At 44.2% G+C, this 7,218-nt stretch overlaps 1 protein-coding gene across 1 annotated transcript in view; it reads left to right on the plus strand.

The window, feature by feature from the left end:
- LOC109478086 overlaps positions 1–7,218 on the plus strand; it is a 17,048-nt gene that overhangs the window by 3,781 nt on the left and 6,049 nt on the right. The window lies entirely within an intron of this gene.

Consider the following 7,218-nt stretch of genomic DNA (forward strand, 5'->3'; position numbering starts at 1 on the left):
GTGAGTGTGTGTGTGTGGGTGTGTGGGTGTGGGTGTGGGTGTGTGCGTGGGTGTGTGGGTGTGTGTGCGTGTGCGTGTGTGTGAGTGTGTGTGTGTGTGTGTGTGTGTGCGTGCGCGCGCGCGCGTGTGTTTCTGCCTGTCAACACGATAACTCAAGAATGCGTACAAGGATTGTCAGGATTTTGGTCTCAAAATAACGTTGCTTGTTTACTGGGGATATTGAGAGGAACCTGCGCGTGCGAAACGTTTTTTTAGATGATACAAATACTGGATTATACTATGAAGAAAACTTTCATGTCTCTATGATCGAGTCTGAAGTAATGTGGTTTCTTTTTTGTAGGAGTTTAACACAACCGTATTGTCTAGGTGCATAGTTAGGACATGATCTAACGTAGTAGCTATTTCAAGAATCTCACTTCAATTCAACGCTTTATGGTCCTCCTGGTGTTTATTTAAGTCCTTTGTCTGCCTGTTTCACTGTTATTGCCTTATGACCCAAGGCACCCTGACTTTCTCTTGTTGGCCGTGAGAACTAGCTCCTTTCCTTCGCGAGTATGAGATCATAGTTTGCTTAGTGTTCTTTCTAGTTATTGACCACAACAACCTGCAACAGTTGAGACATCACATCACCCCTGCTAAAGATAGGCCTCAGAGATGTGTTTACCTGTTATGGTCTACGCTTGGTGTTTGTGGCTGGCCTTTACAGTGACCCTGTAACCTAAAACCATTCACTGGCGAGTGCGACGTACAGGGGAAAGAATGCGGACTGCCGACCATTCTTCTGTCACATTTACTAAGAGGTGCCATAAAAGGTAATACTATACAGTCTGATTAAATAGCGCCCCTAGCGGTCGTTTCAGGAATGGGACCGTCACTGCCCCGGACAGTGTGGGTTTGTGTCAGGTGTACACAGAGTCACAGACTAGTCGTCAAGTCAGCATGAAGAATAGAAGCAACATTGGAAGACCAACATCTTTTTGTTCTACAACATAGGATGTAGATTTGGATATTGTAATGAGTAGACATTAGAAATCTAATGATGATGATTAGAAATATATCGGAAATACACATTAGTCATCCAACAGCCAATCGATCGTTAGCTTGGAGGCATACAGGATACTCGGTGTCATACTCCCGTAGAACAAATATTTGTCTACACTGATAGGCCAATATATTTTATTGGACCTATCAGCATACACTTCCTGAAGGTTGCAGTTCTACTTCACTCCGCTAAGTAGTTCTGGCGTTTTTGTACGGCAGAGAGGACCACTACCTTTTCTCGATATGAATGGATGCTTCTTAAGCATGCTCCTACGTGTGTCTCTACATATGGGGGATGTCCCTATCCGACGAAAGTCTACTAATTTATCCTCAGCGAAGTGAGGAAATTGTTGTCGTTTCCAAAGAACAGAGCATCGATGTACACATGTGGGGGGGGGGGGGTTGAATCCAGAAACCTCTTGATTCCTGGTCACACACTCTAGCCTTTACGCCACACGACATCACTATACCTGGTGTCAGTCCATGTCCCTGGCGCTAAATAAGCAACAACATGACTGGTGTCCCTGTCCCTGGTGCTGAACAAGCAACAACATGACTCGTGTCCCTGTCCCTGGTGCTGAACAAGCAACAACATGACTGGTGTCTCTGTCCCTGGTGCTGAACAAGCAACAACATGACTGGTAACCCTGTCCCTGGTGCTGACTAGCCAACAACATGACTGGGTAACCCTGTCCCTGGTGCTGAACAAGAAACATGACTGGTGTCCCTGTCCCTGGTGCTGAACAAGCAACAACATGACTGGTGTCCCTGTCCCTGGTGCTGACTAGCCAACAACATGACTGGTAACCCTGTCCCTGAACAACCAATAACATGACTGGAAACCCTGTCCCTGGTGCTGAACAAGAAACAACATGACTGGTGACATTGTCCCTGGTGCTGAACAAGAAACAACATGACTGGTAACCCTGTCCCTGGTGCTGAACAAGCAAAAACATGACTGGTGACATTGTCCCTGGTACTGAACAAGAAACAACATGACTGGTGACCCTGTCCCTGGTGATGAACAAGAAACAACATGACTGGTAACCCTGTCCCTGGTGCTGAACAAGCAAAAACATGACTGGTGACATTGTCCCTGGTACTGAACAAGAAACAACATGACTGGTGACCCTGTCCCTGGTGATGAACAAGAAACAACATGACTGGTGACATTGTCCCTGGTGCTGAACAAGCAAAAACATGACTGGTAACCCTGTCCCTGGTGCTGAACAAGCAAAAACATGACTGGTGACATTGTCCCTGGTACTGAACAAGAAACAACATGACTGGTAACCCTGTCCCTGGTGCTGAACAAGCAAAAACATGACTGGTGTCCCTGTCCCTGGTACTGAACAAGCAAAAACATGACTGGTGACCCTGTCCCTGGTGCTGAACAAGAAACAACATGACTGGTAACCCTGTCCCTGGTGCTGAACAAGAAACAACATGACTGGTAACCCTGTCCCTGGTGCTGAACAAGCAAAAACATGACTGGTGTCCCTGTCCCTGGTACTGAACAAGCAAAAACATGACTGGTAACCCTGTCCCCAATGCTGAACTTTAACATGACTGGTGATCATGTCCCTGGTGCTGAACAAGCAATAACTGGTAACCTAGGCCTGTCCCTGGTCCTGTTAATGGTGTGTATTTTATCGTATTGCATCCATCAGGGACATAGGAAACTTTGCTAAAACACACAAACCACAGAGGAGCTAACATCCGATTCACGATAGCTATTTCCGCTCTTTATGTTTGATGTCAATTTTAAAAAGCTCTCTCTTCGTTTCACAGAAATAATCCACTAGGATAATGGGATACTTGAGAGGGGGAGTCACAGAGTTCATGTTGAAACGAAGATTATCCTTCACATCTATAATGGGGACGACCTGTGTCATGACGTTTCACCAGTCTTGTACTTTGATCTATTCTCAGTTTGTCGCGTCAGTTTCCTCCTCGTAGATTTCAGTTCTTTCTGTGCGCGATAATGGACTGTTCTTTCAAGTTGACCGTGATGCTGGAAGGCTGGTTGATAAAAGGAATGGATCCCATTTGAGGCAGCGGGTTCTTGATACACTGAGTCTCGGGCATGGCTTTGGAAGGTAAAGCCCATCCCTCGAGCTCCCCTTCCACCACATGTACTCTTCACCTCCCCAACTGACGCTAGCCCGCCAATTTACACTTGAGTGAATCGAGGAAAATTACATTTACGTGAGTTTTCCCAATGATATAATGTCTAGCTAGAAATGCCAGGAATCGAACCCATGACCTCTCGCTCCCGTGTAGGCTAGTCTAACCGCTCAGCTATCGACGATGCTTGATGTCAACCTCGTCAGTAAATACGACACGGTGAGACGATAGAATGTTGACTATAAGCATGTCATAAACGGATTGAGCGCTATCGTTGTATTCCAGGTGGTAATATAAGTACTTACTTACGAGTAGTCTCTACCAGACTGCAATGGGTTCTTGGAAAAAGGCAGAAATTAGGGCATCCGTGGGTTACAAAGTGTACTTCTATGACTGGCTAACTCCTCTGATATATTATGTGGTCTATTTGGCCAATTTCTATTATTTTCCCACACAACCTTTTGGAGTCTAAGACTCGTACAGTTGCGAGGGTTCAAGGACGATGTGTAACCCCCCACTCCTACTTGTACAGTTCAGCAACTGCTAAAAAATATCATCTCAGTCATGTGTTGTGATCATGGCCCTATGACCTTGGCCTTTAGATAAATGTACTTTCATTCAAAATCCAACCATGTAGACAGACATCGCCTATACGTGAGTATCTAATAGTGGACAATGTATAACTGATGTACTAGAAATAATGGACATCTATCCCTTTTGAACCACAACATGTTCGTTTCTATATCGACATTTGATTTTCCATCACGAAAAATGATCGGTACTGTGTTTTTTTTTTCAATATATTCGACGTCAGCTAATAAGAGGCATCAAAAACTCCAACTAGTGACACCGGGCTTGAAAAGGACGATCAAATGTTCCTCTCGGTAAGAAGATACATCCCCTGTACACCGCCGGCTTAAGCTGCCCCTGACATCTTCACGTTTTGACGTCGACAGCCGGTCCCCTTGGTCAAACATATGTCGTATTCCCCTTCTTGTTTGCAGAGATAAGGCCGCATAATTGCGATGGGACGCCGCGGACCTTGTATAGGATCATCTACAATAGCTGTGGGAATCTCCCCGGCACTCTTACGTGCAAACTGAAACACATCGCCGCTTACTGCTGAGAGGACGATGTAATCCGTAATATAAACACACGCGTGCTTATCCATCATACATCTGGTCCTGTGGGATCTGGAGATAATATTTCACGCCAATGCACGCGTGGATGCTGCTCTTCACCGTGTGTGAAACCTATTCTAGCCTGCACGGCATCCTTCACGACCTGTTCTGTATTCTTCTGACGCCCTTTTTGTCATTTACCGTCACTCTGTGGTGACCCCCTGAGTCGAACGCAGATTAAGAAGTAAAACACCAGTCCCACTGAATGGCACCGTGACGCATTAGTAGATCACCACAATATTACCAACTGAGGCGGCATAATCTGGGAGATATGATATTCAAACATGTGCTTGGTATATGACAGCATCTATCGTCTCTTTGATTATGCCATGTGGGCAACGATGAAGTTGTTAGATGACTGAAGAAGATAGTTTTGGGACTGCCGCCCAACTCCGCAGCAGCCCTCCCACTCAGCACTTCAGAAAACTGTCGTTGTCGTCCCAATCCAACTGTTGATTCCCAAGTGCCAGCAGATTGTTTTATATTTCTATTGGCTCAGCGGTTATGGATAAAACGACCGTGGTTTGGGCTAGAGGTTGAAACCAAATTGCAGTCAAGAGTCATATAAAAGGTAGAGTGCTATGGGGAACAAAGGACCAACCTGTGGAGTTACTACCAAGTGTTTCTCCTTTTCATTCCTAAAAACCAGACGCGACCGAATGTACGGGTCCGTAGTCATGAAGAATGATTAGTGGTGTCCCCTACAGTAGATAAGTTCTCAACAACATTACTGACCTGTAACGTTCTTCGATGATTCATAATTACTCCGTGAAGGAGGTATCCCTCCTGCAGGAGTATTGTGGTCGGTAGAATTTTCGCGTTCGCAGCTGAAACACACGGTTCCATTTATTCAATCGGCAAGTAATTTTATACGGCGTCTGCAGGCATTCCCGTGACGATGCGCGTATTTTTGTTTTTACCGTAACTGTTTTCGTGGTTAACGTAATATTTTAGAAGTACCCCTACATTTAAATGGCATGTGGGACTGGCCGCAAAAAAAAACAGTTGTTTTGAATAGCGGGGAGGGGGTTTCCTTCAAACAGATACAAGGGTGGATCGTAGTTAGAAACAGCTCTGCGTCGCCTGTTGTTTAAGTATGGGGTGTTTTGAAATGTGTTCGCAGCTAAAAGTCTTGGTTCTCTCCGTTGTATATCTATGTAATTGGGCATGTGGTGTGCCATTATGTTCGTGATGATGTATTTCTTTTTTTCACCGTAGTTTTCATATTGAAGTTATAAACACCCCTATAATGTCGTTGAAATGTTCTCGCCCGGCCGTTGGGTGGCCCGTCTGTACGCTGGGATTGAATGTCAGGGTCGGACGGGCACCGTTTACTTCGCCATACTGTTCCCAAAAAATCTGCAAAATATAAGACTTCACGTAGAATTGTTGCCTATGACTACTTGTTAAGATTCAATTCAGATAAGACCACGCTGGCTGAGATTCCGCGGACTCATCCACAGAAAGTTTAGAATAATCTGATTCAAAAGTTTGAAGCCATCAATTAAGTCTCCTCGCTCCAGAGTTAAAAATAGTTTCTGACATTTTGACGACAGGTAAGATAGTAAAGCCTTCTTGTTTGCGAGGATGCTCCGGTTTGACGTGTCTTACCACGCAGCTTAAAGTCTAAGGAATATAAGACTTCACGTCATACCGAAGAATCGTGAGGACTAAGATTTCATTAAGCATGGTCCCAAGGTATGTCTTCACAAGACAGTGCACGAATTTTTAAACAGGACATATTTTCGGATACACGAATTTTGTTTGATATTGATTTTAAGTAGAGATGTTCTGTTATATGTGTCGTACATTTTCGGTACATAAATTCATCCACCAAAATTTTCAGAATGTCTGAATGCGATCATATTGTCATGCAGATCACGTTATGGTTATAAATAATAAGGATATGTGAAAATGACCTTGTATTCATTTTGCCCAGCATGTCGTGGCCTAGAATACATGTGGGGGACAATTTACTACAAGTGTTGTAACCCTGCTACGATAAGTTGCTCTCATAAGATGGACAGGCGGTCATCAAAATCAGGCTACCGTTCCGTCAATCTTACATCACACTCAGCTTTGTCTTCATAACGTTCTAGCTACTTCCGAAAGGGTATAACACTGAGTTCCTAATAGTTGGTACAAAACAAGGCTTCTCTGTAATTGACGAAGAGGGCTCGCTTTAAGTCACCGACTGGGGTCTTAGCCACGATGGTACCATATTCCGATGTTTGGCGATTTAGACGGATTTTCAGTTCCCAACGGTCCTTGTTATCAACCGTTGATTGATGTCACTCAGAAGCCTGGGGAGGCTAATGACAGCATCACCGAGAGAGCGAGCCTTAAATTAGTTATGTTGTTCTGAATGGCGATAAGGTTGTTACAGTGTTTTAGATGTATGTATGTGTTCAGCCGTAGAGCTCTCTATAGCCAGTAAACATAGCAGGGTTCATCACTGTCTGTGCTACTATTCCCCTCTGGTAATCTTATAATTATCTAGGCGGAGAAAAGTTTCACTTCTTTGAAGGCAATCAAGCGGCAAAAACACTACATATATGGTGATACAGTACTATATTTTCGGTAATATTGTAGAGTTTTTTTGTGTGTGCTATTACGTTTTGTTCTTCTAAATATTTGTCACCATTTCATACACCATTGAATGTTAGATTGTCCCTTGCTGACTTGCCTTCTCTCGCACTAGCTTGTTGGTTATCTTCAAGCAGATCTTTTGCAAAGACAGTATGAAATTGGCCAGGCAGTATCTATTTGCCGGACTGTTACCGGTATGTCATATGCCACCCGAAGGCTTAAAAATATACCAGTACAAAAACAAAAGTCCGATAAAAATGCCTAAGGATACACCAAAAAC

This window comes from Branchiostoma belcheri, unplaced genomic scaffold, assembly GCF_001625305.1.
Source record: "Branchiostoma belcheri isolate BF01 breed outbred unplaced genomic scaffold, Haploidv18h27 scaffold106, whole genome shotgun sequence".
Lineage (NCBI taxonomy): Eukaryota > Metazoa > Chordata > Leptocardii > Amphioxiformes > Branchiostomatidae > Branchiostoma > Branchiostoma belcheri.